Consider the following 23,975-nt stretch of genomic DNA (forward strand, 5'->3'; position numbering starts at 1 on the left):
GCCTGCAGAGTGGTTATAGATGTGCCCAGGAGCCCATTGTATATGGGCTGAGGACCTGGCTCTGATGACTGCCAATGCCTGTCCTGTGTCTGGGCTGGAACCCATGGCTCTTGTTTCTCCCATCCCATCAGCTATGTTCCTATAAAGTACTTTCCTCTGGGCTGGCACTGCACTCAAACCCATGCCGAACCCAGCCCTCCTGTACTTCGGCATCCAACCCCCTTGCAGGTGGCAATGTCTGCTCATGGCTTGGTCCTGGCCCCAGATTTTTATTTAGGTAATTTCTGCTGCTCCAGCTGTTCGCCTTGAGCTTAAACCAAAGGAAAGGTCTTGTGGGAGGGTGCAGGGCTGGCTCTGGTCACAGTGGAGTGTGGTATCCTATGTCCTCTGCCAAAAGCTCTTTTGTGTTGACGACCTTAGTTAAAAGCCAAGAATTGTGTATGGCACAGCCAAGCAGCTCCAGCTTTGGGTGTCTCTGGCTTGTACCCCTCAGCGTGATGCATGGCAGAAGGCCTCGAGATCTCGTTTCTTCCCTCTCCTCCTCCTCTCTACCCCCAGGGCAACCGGAGGGAGGATGTGAAACTGGAGGGGAAGGCTCAGGGGAGGGTGGGTGCTGCCACGTGCTGCTCTCGGCTCGCCTCGAGGCCTCTGAGATCCTCCCTGGGTCCCTGGTCACAGCTCTGGTGACAGATCTGCTGCTTATCCCCAGACAATTTGCACTGGATTTGTGTTAGAGGCAAGGCATTCACACATGGTGATTATATTAGAAAAGATGCGCTTAAGCATCAAATGTGTGTCTTGTTCCTTCTGTTGCTTTTTCTGGGTGTGTAGATGACTGGGAGAGGTGTTTTTAAGATAAAGTGAGGGGAGAGGACCCCTCTTTTTGCTTGGTTAATTAGTCAGTCTGTGTCTTGGGGGTGTTTTGGAGTGTTCTGTGGTCGGCTGGAGAACTGCTAGGCCTCTGATCTCTGTTGGCAGAACCAGCTGTAATGAAACATGAAGCTTTCCCCATCTCTCTCCCTTGTCTCGTCTCAGACTGGAGTTTTATCAGTGCCCATCTGGCTCTGTGCTGGCTGCTTTCTGCTCCCACCCTTGGAGCCGTGTCTGTGGGACAAGGGCAAGGCCAGGACATCAGAAGGACATGGGGAGGTGGAGATGACCAAAGGTGGTGGGGGGAAGCTGATGAGAGCACAGCAGTGTGGCTCAGTACAGACACAGGGCTCCAGCTCTGCACCAGCCAGCAAAGGAGAGGAAGGCAAAGCTGCTGTTTCTGAGGATAAGTAGAGTCTTGGTCCTCCCCCTGAACAGACAAAAAATAAAAGTCATTTTGGGCATCACTGCTAAGGAACCAACTAAATCTGTCCTTTCTCACCCCCATCCTCAACTAAGGGCTGGTGCACAGGGCTTCTGCAAGCGTTTTGGTGGAAGTGCTTGGAAATGCTGTCCTTGACATCCTGAATAGCTCTGTTAGGGATCATGCCCCAGGCGTGGTGCTGGGGAGCTGCCTCCAGTAACGCTCCATTATCACCCAAAGTGCTCCGTTATCACCCAGAATGTGAGTAATGGGAACCAAACGCAGCACCAGCCTGCCTGGGCTCGCAGGCAGCCTCGGACCACGGGGTGAAAGGTGGCCCCACACATCCTGGGGGCTCCCCATGGGGACAGGGCTGTGTGGCAGAGCCTGGTGGAGGTTTTACAACCTTCCAGACCAGCTTTGCATCTGCCTGCTCCTGGTGGGCCTGCTCGTCCCCTGGGACTTCTCCCTTGGGTGAGGTGAGGTGGGGAGGGATGGCTGTGTTGGCACCTCAGAAAAAAAAAGAAATTAGTTTCCAGAAGCAAAGCTGGGAAAATGTGGAATTGCAGGATTGTAAAAGCTCTGCTGCAGTTGCTAAAGCACTTTTCTGTCATGTAGGGCTTGCTTTTGCCCATGCAAGCTTCTGAATAATCTCAAGTTTCCTCTATAATGGTGTTTATTGCACGCTTGCCATGGTGATGTGCTGTCCTGTGCTGCAGATGTGATGGCACCCAAGTTGCAATTCGGGCCCCAGGGAGCGGCTGATTCCTGGGGGTGCTGATGGGGCACGGGAGGGAAATCCTCCGGCAGTCTTCTGCCCAGCTCCTCAGCCCCAGGCAGCAATGCAGCAGATGTACAGAAATTAATAGCACCATCATCTTGTATGTTTTGGTAACTGAGCTAATTAATAGTGATGGGTCAACAATTTTTAGGCTTTTAGGATTAGCACCAGGTTTAGAAGAGGGTCATGCGTGTCTGAGCTGCAGTGCTCAGATGTAGGCAGAGAGGTTGCAGTAAGTGATGCATGATCTGTTTCCTGAAGTGTTTTTTTTCAGGTTTATTTCTTTTTTATGAAGGTTACAGACTTAATCCTCTTCTTTTCTAGCTGCTCCAACTTATTCAATCCCTCTTATTTAGGCCAAAATAAAGACCTTTGCTTTTTCAGGTAAATGATTACTTTGAGGTGAGTTGACGCAGCTCCCTAAATGTCACATTGTTGTACGAATCGCCTCCTTGATGCATTGCAGGGGGAACTGGTGGCAGCTGAGGGAGTTGGTGCCATCTCATGTCCCCGCATAGCTGCTGAGCCTCAGTGGTGTAAATCTCTTCTGATTTGTTTGACACTCGCTCTTTTCCTTCTTCTCCTTCCATGAGGCCGAGCAGGTTCGAAGTTTACCCATGTGACAATGTCGAAAAAGGTCAGTACACCTGTAAAGCACTCGCACGTAATTCAAGGAGGACCTGCAGTAGATAATTCCTTTCATAAGAGTGTGGGAAATGTAACAGGGGGCAGGACCTAGGTGGCTCTGCATTTTCTGCAGGCCATTGCTGAGGACGTTGCTTGTCACCTGGGCTGGGCAGGGGCTGCAGAGCAGGGCTGTAGCTTTGCCCCCAGGGCCAACCGTTTTCTGCTGCTGCTGTGGGGATGAGGGTGGCAGCGGGACCCCAGGGTGTGGATGCTGCTGAAGCTCCGTGTGAGTTTGGGGACAGGGCTGGCCTGGGCTTCGCCAAGTGTTAGTGAAGGGTTTATTTGTGAGCTGCTTCATGGGGTTGTAGTGGAGAAGCAGGTGATGTGAGGGAGCCGAGGACCCCGTGCTCTTCAGCTCTACCCACGGAGAAACGCATCCACCCCTCTGTAATGGGACTTTGGGAGTCGGGACAACACCTGTGGAGGAAAGCTGGTGGATGCGATGGGATGGGATGGGATGCCTCGGCTTTGTTTTCCTTTCCCAAAGGGATGATCTACCAGCTGCTGAGTTCTTAATGGCTCCCCGGGGCTGTTCATTAACCTGCCAAGTCGAGCAGCGAGCCTGGGGCAGCGACTCCAGCCGCTTGCGGGGACATCTCTTTCTACCCCAATAAACTTGCTCGCGGAGCTCAGCTGATGGATCTACCCTGCAGAGCAGACAAGGGTATCTCCAAAACAATGAATCCCTGTCAGAAGATTTGTGAGCAGCCGGCCAAACAATTCCAGCCACAGAAAGACAAGAGCAGGAGCATCATTCCCGAAAGTGCTGCGTTATTGATTAAGCATTTGTGATCCGTAAAATACCGTAACGACGTGGGGCTGGCTGCAGAACGAGTCCTGCCGAAAAGATCTTCAGTTATTGCCTCTGATCCTCAAGGACGAGGGTAAAATGCATTTGGTACAGAGCAGGAATTAATTTCTATAATAATGGTTTTTGATGACTCGTAAAGGTTATTTTATGATTAGCCATCTAATTATAAAATGGCCAACAATTTCATCTTATCCGAATCTGCATCAGCTAAATTATGAAATGCCCTTGTTTTATGCAAATTCTGGAAATATTGCTTCTCTAACCTCCCAACCCTGCTGTCTGTCAATAAGGCCTGTGTGGAGCATAAATCTTAGGGCCGTGCCAGAGCTTGATTCAGCTGCAAATAAACCCCGTGAATTAATTCTGCGGGACCCCTGGAGGTGGGGAGGTGGGCAGCAGGAGGCTGCTTGCTTCTAGAGGAGGCATCTTTGGCCACCAGAGAGGCTGGGCTGGAGATGTCCTCATGCTCAGGTGGTGCAGGAAGACTCAGGCTCTTAGCCCTTAGAAAACAGCGTATGGGAATGCGTGTGTGTGGGACACGTACAGGAATTGCAGGGCTGTCCTCCCTGTGCTCCTGGTGATGCCATGGGCTGGTGGTTCTGTGCTGGAGCTGAGGAGCCTCCCGTGCCCCTCCGGTGGGCAGGTCCCAGCCAAGGGGTAGGGAACAGGCATGGGAACCTTCAGAGTTCTTGTTGGGACTCTTTGAGCACGCCTTTATTGCTGCTTTGCATAAAAGAGATGCTGGTTCCTCCAACCTGAATGTACTTAAAGATAGTTGTTTAAAAAATACACGTGCATGTTCCCTTTTGACAAATGACAAGGCAAGAGGAATGTAGAAATGTTGCTCCTGCCTTTCAGGTACAGATCCTTAAAGATGAACGCCTCAGCTCCTGGGGGGAGCCAGCACTTTGCACTTTCCCTGTAAAGGTGCAACTCCGCTCCTAGCATGGAGGAAGGCAACACTGGATTAAAAGGCTGGAGCTGGCACTTCTTGCAGAGCAGGAGGGGAAAAGGAGAACACAACGTTTGCCATTTGCCCATTTCCATTTGCCAAATCAAGTGTGGTTTTATTTTATTTCTTTAATATATGTATATATTTATTTATTTTTTGCTACCATTCCTGCTCCTGTTCATACCTTTAAAGAGGGGCTGTGCCTGTGTCCTGGGGCCTGTCCAGGGCTGGGTGAAGTCCTGCAGGGTAGTGAGGACGTGCAGTGGGGAGCTGGGGGGGATGCCCCCAAGGATCAGCGGGGACACCTCCAGCTGGGGGTGGCTCCAGGACAGCCCCGTCCCCTCTGCGGCTGGGGAGCAGGCTCTTGGTGCTGCAGGGACGGAGAGTGGCAAAGGGGAGAGGTTGGGAAAGGGGGAGGAGAGGAGGATTATAAAGATTAGGTCCAATTAGATACGTACACAGCCATCAGATCCTATTAAACGCTCCTGGTTTAAGGCTGGGCCCTATTATATGGCTGTGGCATCCAGACAAAGCCCAGTTAAGGGGAGCTGCTTTGAAATCCAGCCACAGCCTTGTGAAGCTCGGGCCCTGTTGCAATTCAGAGCCAGTGCCTGGTGCCGATGGGTGCCTGCGGTGGGCTCCGGTCCCCCCCGGTGGCCCTCAGGGTGCTGCTTGGTGCCCTGGGGCTGGGCAGAGCCGTTTTCGTCCTGTCCCTTCGTCCCTTCTTTGGTACAGGTCAGTCAAGAGCCCTCGAGATGCTCTCACAAATGTTACTGATGATGTCAGTCTGATTTGTTTCCAGGGGCTGTATTTGGTGCTGAGCCTTGGTGGCGTCAGGTAGATCTTAATTAGTGCCGGCTGCTTTCTTCTCTAATGGAGCAAGGGGATTTTGCCACTCGGATTTTAGCATGTGAAATGTTAACTTAGAAAAAAATATCAAATAGATATCTATTAAACATTATATAGCAGTGTCCTATTAATATTAAAATTTTAATACAATGTAAATGTCAGAGTGAGTTGTAATGATGAAACCTAGATGAAATGTATTTACCTTGCTGTTTCACTTACAATAGCAAAAGATTTCCAAGTCAAAACAGATTTTTTTTTCTTTTCCCTTTTCACCAGAAGCAATGGTTCTTTGTTTCACCACCAGCCCTTCTGCAGGAGGCTCTGCTTCTCCCCACTGCCAACCAGCCTGACTCAGAGATCCAGGAGCCAGCAGGTCTCAGCGTGGGGCTTACGGACACCAGGCTTCCCTCTCCTTTAATGTCTCTATCTGCATCCTTTTCTGAGGGAGCAGCAGATGAAAGAGCCCACCACTGGCATCAAACCCCTATCAAGTGCATTAAAGGGAACGCTTTTGGCTCTGTGGCTTGCTTTGAAAGGAAACAGTGGTCAAGTGACCTAGGAAGGCACAAAAAAGACCCCAGCTAGCTTTGCTGCATTTGCAATGTCCAAAATTTGCTCTCCAAAGTCACGAAGACACAGGTGCTCCAAGAGGATGTACGAGGTCCCATCAGTGCAGCACACGTCCTGCAGCCTCAGGGCTCCTGCATAGCCAAACTGCCTGAATTCCCTCATCTGCTCCGAACAAGGCACGGGCTTTGGGGATGGCAGGGGCAAAGGCAGGGTGGCAGGAATGTTTCAGAAGGAGAGCCCTGAGCTGCGGCGTGCTTCAGTTGCTTGGGATTTTGGAGACACGAAGGCTGGCAGCAGAACTGACGTCTTCTGAGGTGGGGGGTACAGCGTGGTACAGCGCGGTGGCTTGCACCTGGAGCTCAGCTGCGGTTACAGGGGAGCTGGAATCGAGCACCAGCAAGGACAGGGCAGCCAGCAGCACACAGCAGATTGAGCCAGGCTTTGTGGAAAGCTTTGTGTGCATGCAGGGTTGCTGGAAAAGGTCTGAGGCTTTGAGGCTCTTTGCCCTCCTGCTGGTGGGATGGGGCCGGCTGGGCAGATGTGCATGGGGCAATGCAGCTGCTGCTGCCAGGCTTGGCCCTGAGCAGACCTGCTGCTTAGATTTCCCCCTCCTCACTGCATGCCAGAAATCAGATGCACCAGGAGCAGGAGCATTGCTGCTTGGGTTTGGCCTGGGCTGCTGTGATGGCAGAGCAGGGCGATGCGCTGCATGGTGCAGCCAGGGGCCGTGCTGCATCCCTGGGAGCAGGAGGCTGGCTGGGCTCTCCCACCTTCTAGGAAATTTCTTCCCCTGTATCAGTCTCCTTGGCACCAGCATTTAATAACGGGGCAGATCATACATCGGGGTTGCAACTATCTTAAGCAGGGAGATGCAGAGATTTCACACTGTACCGTGTGCGATCTGTAAATCCCAGCCCTTGTGCCCAGACACGTGAAGGTTGGTAAAACCAAACACAAAACGAAGTCCGTTCAGCAAGCCCCAGTCCGTGCTGCAAGCCCCAGGGGCAGGGGCTGCTGCTCCCTGCTCTGCCCCTCCCTGGAGGCTGCTGGAGCACCACAGTGGGAGCTGGGGGGCAAAGCTGCTCCAGGGCACCGCGTGCCGAAATTCCCCGTGTGAGCGCACCCTGCTAGGTGAGCCGTGCTGGTACCTGGGGGACCTGCTCCCTGTCACACTGCACCTGGATTCGGGCACACGGAGGGTTTAGCACGCAAAACCTGGCCACTGGGGCCAACATGCAGCAAGTGCAAAACTGCCAGGCTGCTCCGAAAGATGCTCATTAGCCTGGTGCTGTCCTCTGGCTGCTGCAGTTATGTTTGGGCCCTGTTTCTCTACTGCATGACCTGAGTTTTACCACTTGAGGCAATCGGACTGATGAAAACCCTCCTGCAAGGTTGTTTAAACCCCAAATTAAGTGGAACAAGGACTGCTGACAACCAGCCAGCTCTGATTTCCAAGATCTTCCTTTGCAGCGTGCTTTGAAAAGTCGAGGCTGGCCGCACGCCCCCCTGGCTTGTCCCTGTGCATGGAGGTGGGAAGATGCTGAGGAAATATTTGGCATCTTTCACCTTTTTGTGCTCCTTTCCAAGTCAGTAGCAGATTGTTTCACCTCCACAGGGGCAGCAAGAGCCGGTCACACGCTGTCAGCTGGGGTCACCCAGGGGGATGTGATGGGAGAAGAGCCGGCCCTGCAGGCTCCTGTGCTCCTGCACGCACCAGGGAGGATGTCGTCAGTGTAAATCCACTGCTGCCTGACTTCTCTGCATATCTTCTCATCCTTGTGCTGCTGAGGCAATGCAGCTGTCCGCTGCTGGTTGTGACAACGTCTGGTTTTCACCTTAGTGCTTAGTGCTGCCTTTTTTTTCTCTCTCTTTTTTTTTTTTTGTTTCCTTTGCATTTCCTTATAATCGGTGGTGCGTTGCTGGGGGGAAGCACCTGCGTGGCTGTGGAGGTTCAGGCAGTCAGTAACGGATGGGATGTTATCTGTGCCTGGTGCTGTAGGAGGCTGTGATAACCCAGAGCTGATTATGGCTGGGCTGGTGCAGTGGGAAATTTGGGATGTGTTGGGCAACAAGCAGCCCTCTGTTGGGATTGCCAGGACCCGCTGGGACCCATGCAGAGGTGGGAGACGTTTCCTCAAGTGAGAAAGCATCCCGAGGGGATGGCTGACCCCTGTTTGGGGGGTTATTTTTTGGGGTTATTGTTATACTGGCGGTGGCAGTGGCTCTACAGGCTCACACGTGCTAAAGCTGCCCTGCATCGAGCTGTGCTATTGATCATCGCTTTGATTCCTGCTGGTTTATTTACTTGCTTGGTAATAATTTGCTTAATAAAGCCCTGCTATGGTGATTACTGAGTCCCAGAACCTTTTGATTTCCGATTGCTTTCCCAGCTCCAAAGTCACTGGAGTTTCTGTGTTCCCTTTGGGGGATGGTGGAGGGTTCATTGGCATGATTTGGGGTTATGTGAGCTCACCAGTGGCCGATTCATCCATAGATTGCAGTAGATGAAGCTGGTGAGATGGTGCAATTCAAAATGCAAGAAATAAAAGTAAGGTGAAAAGGGCCACGTTTCATCCTCCCCAGCCCCTTTTCCCCACAGGTGTTGTCAGCAAAGACTTTGTCAGACAAAGGCTCTCCTTGTGTCAAAGGAAACCACGCCAAAAGGAAAGTCAGATCTTCATCAAAGAGCACAGCCTGTCTTTGGGGGCCGTTCCTTTGCTGTGTGATTGATGCAGGAACGCTCCCAGGTGGGGACAGCTTCCTTCGCAGCCGTGCAGCACCCAGAGGTAGGAACGAACGCCGATAAAAGAAGCAGAACTGGAGCTCACCTGGGGCAGCCATGCTGGGCTTTGTCAGGAAAGGACAATGCGATGTGCAGGACCTGCATGGGGTCAGCAAGGGAGTGGAGATCAGCTCTAAGTCTTTAACCAGGTTCAAAGGGTGCAAGCACCCTTTGCAAAAATTGCAAAATCGGCTGGCAGAGGGAGGCGCAGCCAAAGCCTGGACCCCACTGGTGGGCAGGATTTGATATTTTTCTCATCTCATTTTCTCATTTAATATTTTTCCTGAATTTTCCATTAGCGAGGAAAAAAAAAATCCTATTTAGCTGTTTCAGTCTAATTTGGGATGAAAATGAAATGCTGAAATATTCCTCTGCCCCGAGGCGGCGGCTGGCCGCTCTCTTGCTGGAGCTGCGTGCGCGCTCACAGGCCGGCTGCGTGCTGGGGCTGCTCCTCATCTCAGTGTCCAGCCCGTGTCCCCCTGACCCCAGGAGCTCTGTGGGGCCGGGGTGAGGCACAGGGGCACGAGGCAGTGTCCCCACTGCGGCAGTGGGGTCTCTTCCCCCAAAATGCCTGGGCCGTGTGGCCCCTGGGTGCTGTGCAAAGCCCTGGTACTTTTGAGTGCTTTTGGATGCTTTCTGGTGCTTCGCTGCCTCTAGATGGCAGTGACCCAACGCACAAGGTTTGGAAGCAGGACAGCTTCTGAATTAATTTTTTTTTCCTCCCCTTTTTGGTTATTTTTGTTTCGGAATCCTGTAATAATGGATTTTTCAGTTACGCCAACGAGGTGATCAGCAGATCACAGAACCGATCGATGTCGCTGCAAGAAAAGAGCCGCTCGGGGCCAGGCGCTGCCCCCCTTCCCTGCTGGGTCCCCATGCCCTTGGGGTGTGCTCTGAGCAGGGACATGGGCACAGGAGGCATGGGTCCCGCTCTCCTCGAAGCCACCACCCTCCCCGTGTCCCTGGTTCGGTGCTGAGAAATGCAGCGAAGGCGGCAGCAGCGCGGGCAGCGTTCCTTGTTCTGCTCTCTGTTATCCCTGCTAGCAGCTTTGCTCTCCAAATCCCATTTTCCGCCTATTCCCACGTCCCTTGAGTCAGGCAGCAAGGCTCTGCCTCAAATCCTGAAGTAATGGGGCATCTGTGGAGCTTGGGGATCTGAACACGAGCAGGATTTCCTCCTTCGTTTTCACAGAGCCCTGCTTGAGAACCTCTTGTTCTTGCTCCCACTGCTCTGGCACGTTCACAGCCACACAGGACCGTGGGGCTGGGGCACCTGGGGGGCTGCACGATGGGATGACGGACTGCAGGGATCACAGGCATGAGGAGGAAGGAGGAGCATTTCCCATACAGGAGAAAACAGAACTTGAGGAGAAAGGGGATTGCAAGTGGTCCATGAGCCCCATCCTGTCCCCTCCCTGCAGCACCCTGAGAATCCTCCTCCTCTGCCGGGATGGGGACACACTCATCCCAAAGTGGGTCTGGACTCTGGGAAGGACATTATCAGGGGACCCAGACATCCAGGGTGCTGTAGGGACAGGGTAGAGGACCTGAGCAGCTCCTCCAGCACTGGAGCCTGGTGGGTTTGGCCGTGCCTCCTGCCTCTTGAGGCTGCGGGACTGCTCCAGCCCGGGGGGATTATTGCTGTGATGGGAGATAAAGCCCCAAGGTCACCCCGGCTGACAGGCTGCTTACACTCCCTCCTAGGAAATAATCCCAATGCCTTTCCATAGGTTTTTGCCTGACCTTGTGGATAATAAGGTGTGGGAGTGGAGCTCAGTGACACCAGCACACAGCAGAGCAGCTGCCCATGGGTTGGTTTGGGATCTATCGGGGTCCTAGGGGGCAGGGAGGGGTTACTGGCCCATCCCAAGGTATTCATGGATAGAGGTTAGAAAACAGCCCTAATTAAATGCCTGCTGCTTGTGCTGAGCAGCTTGGTGTGTGAGGTGGGGAGGATATATTTGTATTTCTTAATATTCTCCAGCAAGCTGCCTAAAGGACACTGTGGCATTGTTTATGCATATTTTAAAGGACAAGCCAGGGGAGATTTCTGGGAAACTGGGGCTATTCCCCGTGCAGCAAGGGAGGGAATACTCAATTCCCTCCTTTCTAGCACAAATTAGCAACTGCGTGGTGCCTGAGCAGGAGGGAATACAATTTGGATGGGGAAGTTTTATAAAGCAGGAGGCAGCTCTTCTCCCAGGGACTGCTGTCCTCATGGTCCCCATTTTTGGAGATGGATGTGTGCCTGGCTGCCTCACGGCGACGTGCCCCTGGAGCTACTTCCCCAGCACCCCCAGGGCAAAGCGAACCCAAACCCCAAATTCTACCATGGAAAGGAGCGCAGGCGGGGGGTGGGATCCGCATTTGTGGGGTTATGTGAAAGCCTGCTGGGCTTCTCCCCCATCCTGTGAGCTCTGGACAGGTCTGATAGGCAGGCAGGCTTTTAATTCTTGGAACTCACCTCATTGCCTCAAACAAGAATCACTGAAATGCACATTTTCAGAAAAGTTTGGGAAGGGGCATGGATGTCGTTACAAGGAACACAGACGCTTTGTTTGGATGAGGGCTCCGAAATTGTCTGGGGGATGGATGCATCTATTGGGAAGGAGGAATGTGGGTAAGCCACTTGCACTATTTTCTATTTTCAGACTTATCGAGGACCCCAGAAACACTGCTGTTAGTATGTGCTGTACGTATTTAACTCTTCCTTTGGCAAACCTCAAAGGGGAGCTCAAAGGAAGGGAGTGGGCTCGCTGCGTGTCCCAGCACAGTCCCGTGGAGCTCAGGTCCCTGCTCTGATCCCAGTAAGATTCCCCCTGCTCTGCTGATTTCTTGCTCTGGATTTGTTTTTGCAAGGTTTTTCCCTTTCTCGGAGAAGTGAGGCCTCATGAGCTGCAGATGTTTCCCTTGCCCCCCGAGAGGTGCGTGCCCTCGGGGTGGTCCCCCCACTCCCCTGGCAGGTGTGAGAAGTGCCCTAAAATATCGGGTTAAAGCAGCCGATGGTTCATGGCTTGCTCATAATTCTGCACAAACAAAGCAGCAGGAGCAGGGGGTTTGCCCACCTGCCACAGCAGTGGGAAGCTTTTGGAGCAGCCTGGCAGTGACAGAGCTTTGTGTGCCTGCGTGTCCCCAGGGAGCAGGGGGCAAGGTTCAGTGCCCTGGGCTCACATGGGGAGAAAAAATCCTGCAGCCACAGGGTGAAAAACACGAGGAAAACCAAACCAGAGCATTTACAATGGTCGGCACCCTCACAGCTGTGGGGCCGCTCGCTTGGGAGCACTCTCAGACCCCTTCCCAACTCATACAACCCAAAATACCCCGCATGAATGGCCAAAGTGGGTGCTTGCTCGATATTTATCTCACTGCCCGTGGGGATTTCAAACCTTCCCACCCTGCTATGCTATTGCAGGCTTCCCTCGAAGCTCTGTGTGCTCAGGATGTACAGACATCAGTAGCTCCCCCCTTCACAGGCTCTATCAAAGGGGTCCGAAGATATTGTGGTACCCACAGGGGTGAAACTTGATTAGCCAGGGCTGTGATCAATAATTAATGATGGTTATTTATTATTTGTTAAGTACCAACACTTGTGTTTGCTTCCAAATCCCCCGACATATATATATAGCCTTGTTCTGCATCCCTCAGTTGCATTTTTATACTGCTTGTGGGTCAGAAAAGATTTCACAGAAAGAATATTAAAAAAAAAAAAAAAGAAAAGGTAATCCTTTGTACAAAAAGAACAGACGCATCCTGCTGCTGGAAAATGAGCTCTAATCGGGGAGAAACATTCTCTTCTTTTTCCTGGCAGTTGGATTTTGGAGCCAGCCCAAGATGGCCTAACCTGTGGCTCAGAAGTCGCTGCAGGAGCTGCACCGGTTCATCCCTGCCCTTCCCCTGCCTCGTGTGAAGCCGGGGCTGGATGTGCCTCAGGGCAGGGCACTGAGGGGTGTTACAGCCGGGTTTGTAAGATGTGAGTCCTCTGGGCGCTGGGCAGAGCAGGTCCGGTGCCTCTGGGGTCGTGTCAGTGCTGGGGGGTTGCGATTCTCATGGGGCAGGAGGTGCAGGAGGGATGTCAGCTGCAGAGGGATGCGGGCAGTGGGAGCGATGTCTGCTGGGCACCGAAATGCTGACGATGTTCATTTTCGGAGGGTAAAGGGAAATGCAGCCCCTGCTTTGCTTCCCAGCAGCAGGAGAGGTGAGGGGAAGAGAGGTTGGTGCTGGTGACAGCAGGGCAGACAGAACGCTTAAAGGCTCAGGAACTGGTAGGAACACGATAATTGGAATCCCTGCCTGAAACCTGGCTTCCTCTGGGCATCCTCTGTGGGCAGGCACAGCTCACGCGGGCACTGGCCTCTGCCTTGCTGCTCCACACAGCATCCTCAGCACCCGCTGCTGCCAACGCTCTACAGCACGTCTGCTCCCTGTCCCCCCCATAAATCCCACCCGCTCCCGTTAATCCCTGCTTCCCTTTAGCCCTCAGCCTCACCCCTGGCCTCACGGCACCGCATTAAACCAGCGTGCACACAAACAGGGCCAGCACGCGATGGATGCGGCCGTGCGATGCAGAATGAACGCGGGCTGGGCGTCAGAGATGTTTGTTACTGCCCGACCACAAACAAATCCCAGTTCTAAGCAAACCCTCAGTGCCGCGTGGCTCTATTGTTATCTCGCTGGTGCTGGCGACTTGGACAAATCACTGAAGCTTTGTGCTCGTGGTTTACGGTTTGTGCCAGCGAGCTTTGTTAGCATCCCATCCGATCCGCGTGTCGTGCAGAGGCAAAGTTAATCTCCTCTCTGTAGAGAGAGCATTTGGTATGTGCAGAGTATTATTTGGCACTGAAACACTCTGTTTAATCCCTGTTTTGATGCAACAAGAGAGGGAATGAAGGGTTAATGAACCCTCTCCTGGGAGATTAGTCTGGCGTTTTTAAGGCTTCGTTAGTCCCGCAACATTTGTTAAAGGCTCTTTTTTGTTTTATTGTTGTAATGCTCCATTCAAAGAAATCCCTCCTGGAGAATTCTTTCAATTTGATCTCCAGCACAGAAATAAACTAGCTTATCTGTGATCTTTTAATATCATATTCAGGGCTTTTAATAAATGTGAGTTTCATCAGTGCCTTTTTTGTTACTTTCTTTTTACTTTTTTTTTTTCTTTCTTTCCTCTTTTTTTTTTTTTCCTGGTGAGATAATTTAATATTAACACATCACACCTTATCACCCAATAACACTTAGTCCCTGTAATCTTATGACAGGCTAATTTCTGTAGCAACATCCCCTGTGTCAAATCTGCTCCGTTCCATTACTACCCCGGCTGCTCGCGGAGCCTGGGTTGGTAATGAATATTCTGGCTTCTAAGCTTTTATCTAAGGATTATGAAATGAATTTGGAGTTTAGCTTGAGGGAGTTACAGCTTCATCTTGCCTACTGGAGTTTGTTCGGATCGTTGGAACAAATGGCAGCGTTTAATGCTAAAAATATAAGATGGAGAACCAATAATCTACGTGCGCAAAATCCCCGGGATGGGCTGGGGCGTTAAGCGCAGGATTTAGGAAAAAGGGTTAATTGAAAAGAGAGCTGGGGAGGGGGCAGAAGGCACTGCCTGGGTCCTGGGGAAGGTGAGTGTGGTGGCGTAGCCCAGCTGGGAGATGCAAGGGGAGGGTTTGGCGGGGGGAAGGAAGGGAAGGGGCTGATCCTGACTCTTTCAGGTGGCTGTCACCCGTCTGGCAGTGGCTGGGTGTGGACAGGGTGGTGGGGACCCCACCAGCCCCATCCCCATCCCATTATGTGGTGGCTCGGCTGCCCGGATAAGAGCTCCCAATTTATTTAATGCACGTGGCTCAGAAGGCTGGGGCTGCGCTGAGCTCATTTGGCATAATTATCAGATGTGTCAGGGATGTGAAATTCCAGGCAGCGTCACTGTCCTGGAGCCATCACACCTCCGCCAGCCTGTCGGCTGTTGATGCTGCGAGGATAGGAAATGCACCTGCTTCCTCAAGCAGAAAATAGACTGTTAAAAAAAAAAAAAAAAAATTGGCGGAGGATAAACTGCTGTCGTGTCTTTACGTTCAGCATATGCTCCCCGCACGGCGCGGTGGTGCCACCGCGAGCAGGAGGGTGACAGAAGCCGCGAGGGGAGCTGTCCTTCGTGGCCCGGAGTTTGGGCAGACACTGGGGTGCCCTTGCTGCTGTGCCGACCGGTGCTCTTCTTGGGACAGGGGAGAGGATTAAGCTGCTCCTGCTGTTTCTGTGGGACTTCTGGTTTTCCCATCTGTGCCCCTCGCCTCTTGTCTTGGCACTGGGAGCCACTGGGCAGAGTGAGCTCCATCCTCTCGCCTCCCTGTGGGTGTTAAGGGACATTTAAAATCCCCCCCCCAGTCTCTTCTCAGGCTGAGCTGTCCCAGCTCTCCCAGCCGCTCCTCAGAGGAATGCTGCAGCCCCTCGGTCAGCTTGGTGCTCTCCGCTGCCTGTCCCCACTGTGCCCAGTCCCTGTGGGCCTCCCCAGGATGAGAACTGGGCATGGGTCCGTGGTTCATGGGGCAGAACTCCGGCGGCTGTGAGTGCTGTGCGTGCCTCTTGGGGTTTTGTCGGTGGTGCCACTTCAGATTTCCCAGGCAGACCTTCCCAAGCTGGTGTACGTGATTTCCTAATACTTTCCATGCAAATACCCCACGGCCTGTCCCCATCTGAGTGCTCCAGGCCGAGGGCACCCATGGGTGCAGGTTGTGGGTGAGCACAAGTGCTGCTGGGCACCCTTGCTGGGGAGCACCTACTGGCTGCCATGGGCAGAAGCAGCTCTACAGGGAGATGAGGCTGACAGACAGGTGGGAATGGGATGTCCATGGAAGAACAGGGCAGGTTTTGTCCCATTTATGCCCAAGATGCCAGAGGCATTGGCCAGCTCCGTCCCACTCATCCACACCGTGGAGTGCCCAAACCCACCGCTGCCTGCCTCTGCCTTCCCCAGTGAAGGCCGAATAATAAATTCAATAAAAAATAATTACCTTGCCATAAATTAGGTATTAGCATATGAATTAGAGTTTAACATATGAAAGGGCTTTTGATGCTGGATAAAATTAATATAGAAAGCGACCATGGCGGAATAACAAATCGTGCCTTAAAAGCCAGCTCTGCCCAGCGTGGCCGGGGGCTGGGAGCGGGGGCATCACCCCTGACCCCCCCATGGGGTGGTCTGAGGCTCGGCGCTGCTTTGGAGGTGGCCATGGTGAGTGCATGGAGACACCATCCTTAGGGCACAGCAGGCTGGAGATAATTCGTGGACACAATCCCCCCGTTGGTACTCCGGTGCTTGCTTCTCATTTATACGGACACGCGGTGCTTTAGTTTTGGTCTCCAGCTTTTGTCCAGAGCAAAGCAAGCTCTCGTTGGGCTCGGAAGGCACAGCGACTCGAGGAGGTTTGGGTATGGAGCAGTGTAACGCAGTGCTGTGTGCTGGGCTGCACGTGGGCGCGCTCCTAGCCTGGCTCAGGCAGACGAGCTCTACGCAATTTCGGTTTCTGCTCTAAATTCCAGGAGAGGTCCTCAGCTATTGACCGTTTCCAGGCCAATCCCCACGTTTCTCAATCCCTGCAGGCTTCTCTGCTGCATTTTCAGCTCCCTCGTAGTTTTGCAGTAGATGCCAGCCTCCCTCCAGCTGTGAGCATCTCCTGGACATTATTCCCCTTCTATGCTGGCCTGGGTCTTGTTCACATTGCAACAAGTTCGTGGCTTCATGTCTGTTCCTTTCCTCTCTCTTTATCTTTTGCCTTTTTTTTTTTTTTTTTTTTGGACTCTGTGTGAGATCAGAAATCCCTTAGGCTGTACATATGCCTAAGATAGTAATATAATTACACCTTCCCAGCCGCCGCCTCCAAGTGTGCTTGCCATGAGCATCCATTGAAATAAATATAGATTTGGGGGAACTTAAAGGACAAACAAATGCTTTTCATCTGGCTATCAGCCTGGGTGCCACATGCTGAGACCACGAAGCTGTTCTGTGTTTATGACCTGTATTGGTGCCCTTGGCAGGGAGAAAACCTCGGGGGGCTTTGCTGGGATGGCCTTGAGGGGCTGGAGGGGGGATGTTTGCTGCCCTGCGCAGCTTTGGCTGGTGGGGCTGCCTGCTCCAGCAGCTTGGCACAAAGCAGGGATCTGAGGAGCTCACCTGAAAAATTCACGGCCAAGGCAGCGCAAGCCAAATAGAGACACCCGCCTTCTGCCCTCAGGGTTAACTGCCTGCTGCTGAAATACTAATTGCAGCGAGCTGTGTCTATCAATTAGAGCAGAGAGGGCTCACTTCCTGCAAGGATGAAGGCGGGGGAGAAGCTTGGATCCTCCGGTGAGATGCTGTGCAAAGTTGATCTCTGCTAATCAGCAGAGGGACAGCACGAGCGGGACCGAGCATCCCTCACTGCCTGCAACCAGCAGCTCCTTGATTACCCAAAGCACCCAGTGGCGGCCGGGGGCTCCGGTCCTTACCCACAGGACCCTCATCGTGGCTGCCACCGGCAATTTTAATTGCAGTAGGGTGACAGCAGTGGCAAAAAGTGGGACTTCACGCTCACACCGGCTTTGGGGATCTAGTGTTCAGGCTGTTGCCTCCCTTTTTATTCCGAGGAATGATTAATTGTCTCCTTGGACAAGGTTGTCCTCTAAATTATGCTAAATTGGTGGTAATTTATGTTTCTCACTCTGTACAGCAGCGATTTGCTGTTTGCAGATGCTCCCGCCTGAGACTGCTTTCAGGGATGCTCGGCTCTGGCTGAGGGATCCCCAGGGACCCCACCTGCATTTTTCTTTTGCAAGCGGGAACGAACAGGTCTCTGCCAAGTTATCTTTTTGCTTTGTGCCTGCCTTGTTTCCCTAAAGTTCTTAAGTTACCCCTCATGAAGTTACCAAAGCACCATATAAGCACCGCGTGAAGTCACATCCCTGAGATACCTCTTGCCACCTGGTTAAATACTCCAGAATTGAATTTTTGCAGACTTTTACCCAAGCGCCTGATCAACATATTTCATGGCAGTATTGGGTGAGCATCACCTTGATGTGCACAGCCTGGTCTCCTGCTGGAAGGACTGTCACAACCACAAGTCTGGGTCAGACGTGGCTCTGTGCAGAGCATCCAACCTGACATTACATTGCATGTGTTCATATTTTCTTTCATTTTCTTATTTTTTTTTTCTTTCTTTTACTCTTCATTTTCTTGTTTGATCAAATATTCTCTGTGAAGGATATAGGACGTTCTCTCTCCTTTGCTGCTCTGCTATTAAGGGTTTTGTTTTTAATTCCATTCAGTCCAGACTTTTTCCACCTAAATCAACAGGAGAAGCATCTTTGACTGGTGCTTGATTAGAGCGGCGTCGCAGTGAGACAAACCCTCTCTACAAAAGTCCTCAGGCCACTGTAATTGTGTTTCATGTGGATGCGTTGCAGCCCTGTGTGTTCACACAGGCAAGCACACGAGCAGCCCGACTCTGCCCATGCAGAAGTTTCCCCAAACCCTCTTCATCCGATGGCAGAGGGTGTTTTTCTTTTTTCTTTTTTTTTTTTTTTTTTTTTTGGCAGGGGATTTGTTTGTGTTTCCTGGTCCTTGTGGAGCTGTGACGGGACTCACAGGTGAGTGATGGGTCCTGCTGTCCCCACTGTGCTGACCCCATGTCAGACGTGCAGGTGTGTGGTCGTGTGGCAAAAAGGCACAATTATCTGGAGTTTAGGGCAATTGCAAAATATTAAGTTTTCCTATCTCTTGCCCCCTTTAGAAGCCACGGGCCAGCTGCAGGTCCCAGGTGGGACGACAGCAATGCCACAGGGTGCTGGAGCTGCTGGGGGACTACTACCTCAGCAGTCCAGGCACTGGTTTCTGCTCCTTTTGAAGACAGGGAAGGGGCACAGAGTGGGACTTGGCCGCAAGGCCTGGGGTGGTGCAGGGAGGTACTGGGGCTCTGGCACCATAGGACCGCTCGGCCCTGTTGAGGAGGTGCTGTGTACCCGGGGGGCCTGCCAGGCACAGCCACCCTCACAGCCAACCTCAAAGGCAGCCACTGGCTGTGACTCTAGGCTGAGGATGTTCTGCTATTTGTATTTTTTTTTTCCTTTTATTTTTTTTTTCACCCTTTTCATTGGAGCCAGTTGCCCATGATGGTGTTTCTCCCGAGCCCCTTCCCACTGCCTCTCCCATCCCTGCTTTTCCAGCCTTAATTCCTCATGGCCAAAAGCTGATGTGAGCAGCAGTCTCCTTTGATCAAAGGGAGCCTTATCTGGTCCCCGAGACAGGCGCGTGCTGGGGAGATGACAGAAATTGGGTCAGCCCACGTAGGGTGGCTGCGGCTGCTCTCCTCCATCCGTCGGCCTCCCTGGCTGCCTCTGGTGTCCTCAGGAGCTGGAGGCCGGCCCAGCTCTTCCCCTTTTCTCTCAGGGTTATCAAATGTCCTCATTAAGTGTGATGCTGTGGGGTGGTGGGATGGGGCTCTCTGGGCTGGCAGCCGGCAGTAGGCTGGGCTGGAGGAGGCTCACGGGGGTTTATCGGGGAGGCCGCACGTCCCCTGCCTTGCCCGTGAGGATTTCTGCAGCCCTGTGCTACATCATGGCTTCGACATGAGCAAGCTGGGAAGCCCACAGTCTGATAGATACGGCTGTCTTACATCTGTGGGGAGGCTGTGTGCCTTTTGGGGTGCTGGGGCCTGTGGGGAGGAGGGAGCCAGGGCTCGGCTCCAGGAGCCCACCACAGCCCCTGACCTTCTGAGCAGCTCTTCAACAGCGAACGCTACAGAGAAGGGGGCAGAGCCATTCTGGAGCAATTTATATGTAAATGCCTGAAGGATCAAATAAAAGCAAGCGCACTGGCATTCATTAGTGAAATAAAAAAAGGTCCATTATTGAATTTTCCTGTATGTATTTGTGTTTTTTGTTTGTTTGTTTGTTTTTTCTCTGTCTTGGCAAGACAAAGCACGCTGTCAAACCACCTGTATGGCTTCTCAATTCCCCAGCTGCATCCCGGCAGGGTTTAGGACCGGGATTTCCCCATGCTGCATGCAGAGGGGAGGGTCCAGACTCTGGGCTTCCCCATGGAGCTTTTGCTGACCCTACACAGCACTGGGTGGGCACTGGCCTGGACCTCATGCCCCCCTGGAAAGGTGTTATGAAGCCTTCATCACAGAGGGATTTCCAACCTGCGGTGTTGCTGCTGTGAGGTTTCACCTTGCAGCCGGGGTCTGATCCTTCCAGCAGCAACACAAGCGGGGTGACACACGTGTAGGCTGTGAGTCAGACCATTTTGGTGATGGCCCCAAATGGTACAGCTGGTGCCACTGCCACTGGAGTAAGCACACTTGTTGTGGTATACTTGATAAAGGAGCTGATTTTCTCCTCCCAGTGCTGCAGTATCTCTTGGCATGCTGAGGCCATGCACAGGTGAGTTTGGGGTCTTGGGCTCAGCTGAAGGCCAGGGGAGTGCCTAGCTTGTGTCACAAACCTGGATACAGCTGAATTAGAGAGAGAAAACTCAGCAAAGACTATTTCTGGACTTGTACACAAGCAGAAAGAGCTTCCTACAGTAAAACACGCCCCTAAGCAAATGCTTTTGCACCAGCAGTTGTGTCAAAGCCCTAGATCCTTATTCATCCATCCCAGCTGCTTTGCGAAGCTGCCCAAGCCCAGGAACCCCTCCAGCATTACCAGCACCAGCTGCAGCTGTGGTCAGGTGGAGCACAAGAACTGAGGAGTTCAGGGAGGATTTTTGGCCTCCATCTCGCTGGTCTGGAGGAGGATGCTTTTCCATCTGTGTGAATGCACTGTGGGCCATCCACAGCCCTTCCCTCCCACAGCACAGTGCCTGGGTTCAGCTGGGGGAGCAGCAACACAACCCCATGCTTGGGACTGTGAGTAGCCTTATGCAAATTCATGTAAATGGAGTGAGGCCTGCCCCACTGAAATGGTGATGGGATCCGTGCCTTTGTCAAGTGTTAGCTCCAACACGAAGTATTTCTATCACGCCTCTTGACACGGGGTGTCTGGAGGATTCTGAGACAGACATTCAGCAGCTGCGCGAGGGAAAGCTATTCAAATGGGAGTGTAGGAAAAATGGAAAAGTGCTAACGTTATAACATCACTATCAAATATGTAGGAACTGGAAGAGATGTGTTCATTATCTCTCAAACCATTCTCCCTGTATCAAACACAGGAGCTCGCTCCAGGATGCTCATTCCCGAGGCCAGGCACTGAACACCCTAAGCAGCCATGGTGAGCAAATTCGTGACCTTGGCCCTCTCCATCCTGTTCCACTAACAGCCAATTTACCTGTTTTTGTAGCTTGTACCAGAGCTAGAATTAATTCTCTGCCTCTGCAAGGGGTGTGCTGAGAGCGAAAGTGAAGCAGAGCTGCTGTCCAGAGCTTCAGTTTGCTTCCAGGGGCCCCCATCTGCTAGGAAAAACAGTGAAGGGCAGGAAAAAAAGAATTTAAAACTTGCTTTTTGTGTGAATCTGGAGTGTGCAGAGCCCAGGGTTGTTGGCCTGAGCAGGAGGCAGGGCCGCATGCAGGGCTGGTGTGTTAATGAGCTGGGTAATGAGGAGCCAGATTTCCCAGGGGCTTGGGTACTTCCCCGTGTGCCTGCATTGACCCTCAGAGATTAGCTGGAAAAAATCCCAAGTGTTCAAAGAACCCATCCCAGAGAGAGCATTCAGGGAAGAGGACTAAAATGATGACACATAATCATGTAAGGCAAGATGTCGATAAAGAATAACGCAGCACAGATCTGGCGTGGTGAATCCATATCTGAGCACAAGCCTCCACTTTTATTGTGTTCTTAATATATCCCAATCGATGCAAGACAGATATGATCGTAACGTTTAATCCTAAGGAGATAAAATAATGCCTGTTGACAAAGTGGTGATCCTGCTGCGATTCCCGGCCGTCTGCCCATGGGAAGCTCTTCCCTATCCCGTCCTGGCACAGTTTCTGATCCTAGAGCTTCCTCTTAGCTAAACTAAAGCTGAGCTCACCTCAGGGTTTGTGTAAGCTGAGTGACTGCTTGCGTCCTGCTCTGTCTCCAGTGGTTACCTGACGCCATCTGCTTTAGTACACCGAGTAAAAACCTTCGGCTACAGACGTGGAGAGGATGAAACACCCTCAGCATCCAGCTGGGGTTTGCTCTTGCCTTTATTGTCCCTGGAGGGGCAAGGTGGCCTGCTGCAGCATCTTCCTCTCTGTCATCCCCACTGCTCACCTCCCTGCCATCCCCCACGGTCTCCCCATTGTCCCCACCAGTGAGGGGTGGCAGAGCCCTGGCAGGTCCCTGGGGCCACCCAGGTCCCAGGAGGGGGTGAGGGGAGGGGAAGCTCCATGCTTTACTTCTCCCAGCTGATTTCCAGCCCACAGTGGGGGACCTGGAGCCGTTCTTGTCCCCAGTGCGGTACCTCCTGGGGCACAACAATCAGTCAGTCCCCAGCTGCCATCTACCTGGGAATTAGCATGTTTCCTGAGGATTAGCTTAATTGTCTAATTAAGTTATATTGCCTCTCCTCCTGCTCCGCATCCACTGGGTGATTGTTGTATTTTTAAAATAACTTCAATCTCTGGTATTTAAAGATGTTAAAGAGGCTTGTTTTGCTTTTACATCCATTCCTTTTCCAAGCAGTCCTTGCTGACACAAACCTCCCAAGAGCCAGGGCTGGGGCTGGGGCTGGGGCTGTGGGGCTGTCACCTCCCTCCCTGCCCAGGTGCCAGCCTCTGACCCCATCTTACCCCTCTGCTTGCCTCTCCTGAGTGGCTTCAGAGAGAGAGCACAAAGGGGATGCTCCTCCAGAGAAGATGCTCTATGAAAATGCCTCGACGGGTGTTTTGGGGTTAGGGAAAATGCAATTTTCTCCTCCAGTGAGTGTTTAACACCTATGTTTGCAGAATCCTCTCCTGCAGGAGGCCACAGCTGGCTTTTATCACATCTTATTTCTTATCTTATCTGGGAACTGCTCGGTGTTGGGGTTGGGATGGCGGTGTCCAGAGTTAAATGGGAGTTTAAATATGTATCCTGGTGAAGACGGAGTGCTTGCTCTTCACTCTTGGCTGAGGACCTTTAGTGGTTGTGGCGACGTTCAGGTGGCAGCCTGGCAAAGCTGCCACTGTCATCCAGGCCGAATTGCTGCTGCTAATGATCTGTTATTGTTTTTTGGCTTGTATTTTAAAGTCATGTGAGATTTTTTCTCTAAGCAGAATGAGAAGAATCCTCTGGGGGGTCAGATTTTCTCAAAAAAAAAAAAAAAGACCAAAAAAATTAAACCCAAGAGCAAACCATAAATAACGGGGAGAGCTGGCTGAGAGGGCTTTGATGATAAAATGCACCAGATATTTGTTTTCTTTGCATTGCGATTTTCCTGTGCTCCCTTTGCTAGCCTCTCCTGGGCAGGGTTTCAGCACTGTGCATGGCCGGAGCGGGTGGTTGGGTTTGTTGGGGGTGTGCTCCTGTTGGAGCCTTCTGTAGGCCAGTCCAGTAGGGCCGTACCTATGTTTTGACATGTTCCCAAAATATGTGTGCATGTGCACATGGCTGTGTTGGACTTGGGTGTCAGGATGGACAGAGGCAGGGGTTTGTGAGTGCGCACATGGTGGCTGCAACTGTGGCTTCTTGTGGAACTAAAGGAGGTCAGAGAAGGAAGGAGTGTGTGTGTGTGCGTGCGTGTCCACACAAGTGGATGGGCTCTGCACAGCCCGTCTGAGCACAGCCTCTGCATTGAGAGCCAATTCCAAGCTGTATGGGTGCTGTTCTGCTCCTCTGAATTGGTCATGCAACTAAGAAGATGATGGCATTCAAACGAAATAATTTATAAACAGGAGATATTCTATAAACTATGATAAACAAACAAACAAACAAAAAAAAACAACAAAAAAAAAACCAACAAGCAGAACACCAGCCTGCCTAGCGTGTGCATGTGCCTCGACTTGGAAAAAGGTATCTAGACAGAACAGCTGCTGAGCAAGCCAGGGGAGGTCGGCTCGGGACCAGCAGGGAGATGCTCACATGGTGCCAAACGCCTAATGAGAAACTTCCAAGTGATACAAAGAGGGCAGCTGAGGGAAATTAAACTCATGCTTTTTTTTTTTTTTTTTTTTTTTTTTTTTAATAAGCAGTGGGGCGGTAGGAGTGGGGGATGATATGGAGTGGGGAGATGTGCAGTGAGGAATGCGGAAGGATGAGGGAAACAAGAGCGAAGACCTTAATTTTCACTCCCCGTCTATGCATGCCCCCAGCCTGTTGTGGTTTT

General features: G+C 52.0%; 2 long non-coding RNA genes across 2 annotated transcripts; one reads left to right on the forward strand and one right to left on the reverse strand.

Annotated features, from left to right (window-relative positions):
* Nucleotides 1-2,408: 2,408 nt before the first annotated feature.
* LOC311445674 lies at nucleotides 2,409-5,738 on the forward strand. Its single transcript, XR_014698574.1, has 3 exons — nucleotides 2,409-2,712; nucleotides 3,250-3,660; nucleotides 5,651-5,738. It is a non-coding gene; the product is annotated as an uncharacterized lncRNA (long non-coding RNA).
* Nucleotides 5,739-20,131: 14,393 nt separating this feature from the next.
* LOC311445676 lies at nucleotides 20,132-21,874 on the reverse strand. Its single transcript, XR_014698577.1, has 3 exons — nucleotides 21,720-21,874; nucleotides 21,018-21,141; nucleotides 20,132-20,203 (listed from the first exon to the last, which is right to left on the reverse strand). It is a non-coding gene; the product is annotated as an uncharacterized lncRNA (long non-coding RNA).
* Between the last annotated feature and the right edge of the window lie 2,101 nt (nucleotides 21,875-23,975).

The sequence above is a fragment of the Aythya ferina genome, assembly GCF_964211825.1.
Source record: "Aythya ferina genome assembly, chromosome: 16".
In the NCBI taxonomy this organism is placed as follows: domain Eukaryota; kingdom Metazoa; phylum Chordata; class Aves; order Anseriformes; family Anatidae; genus Aythya; species Aythya ferina.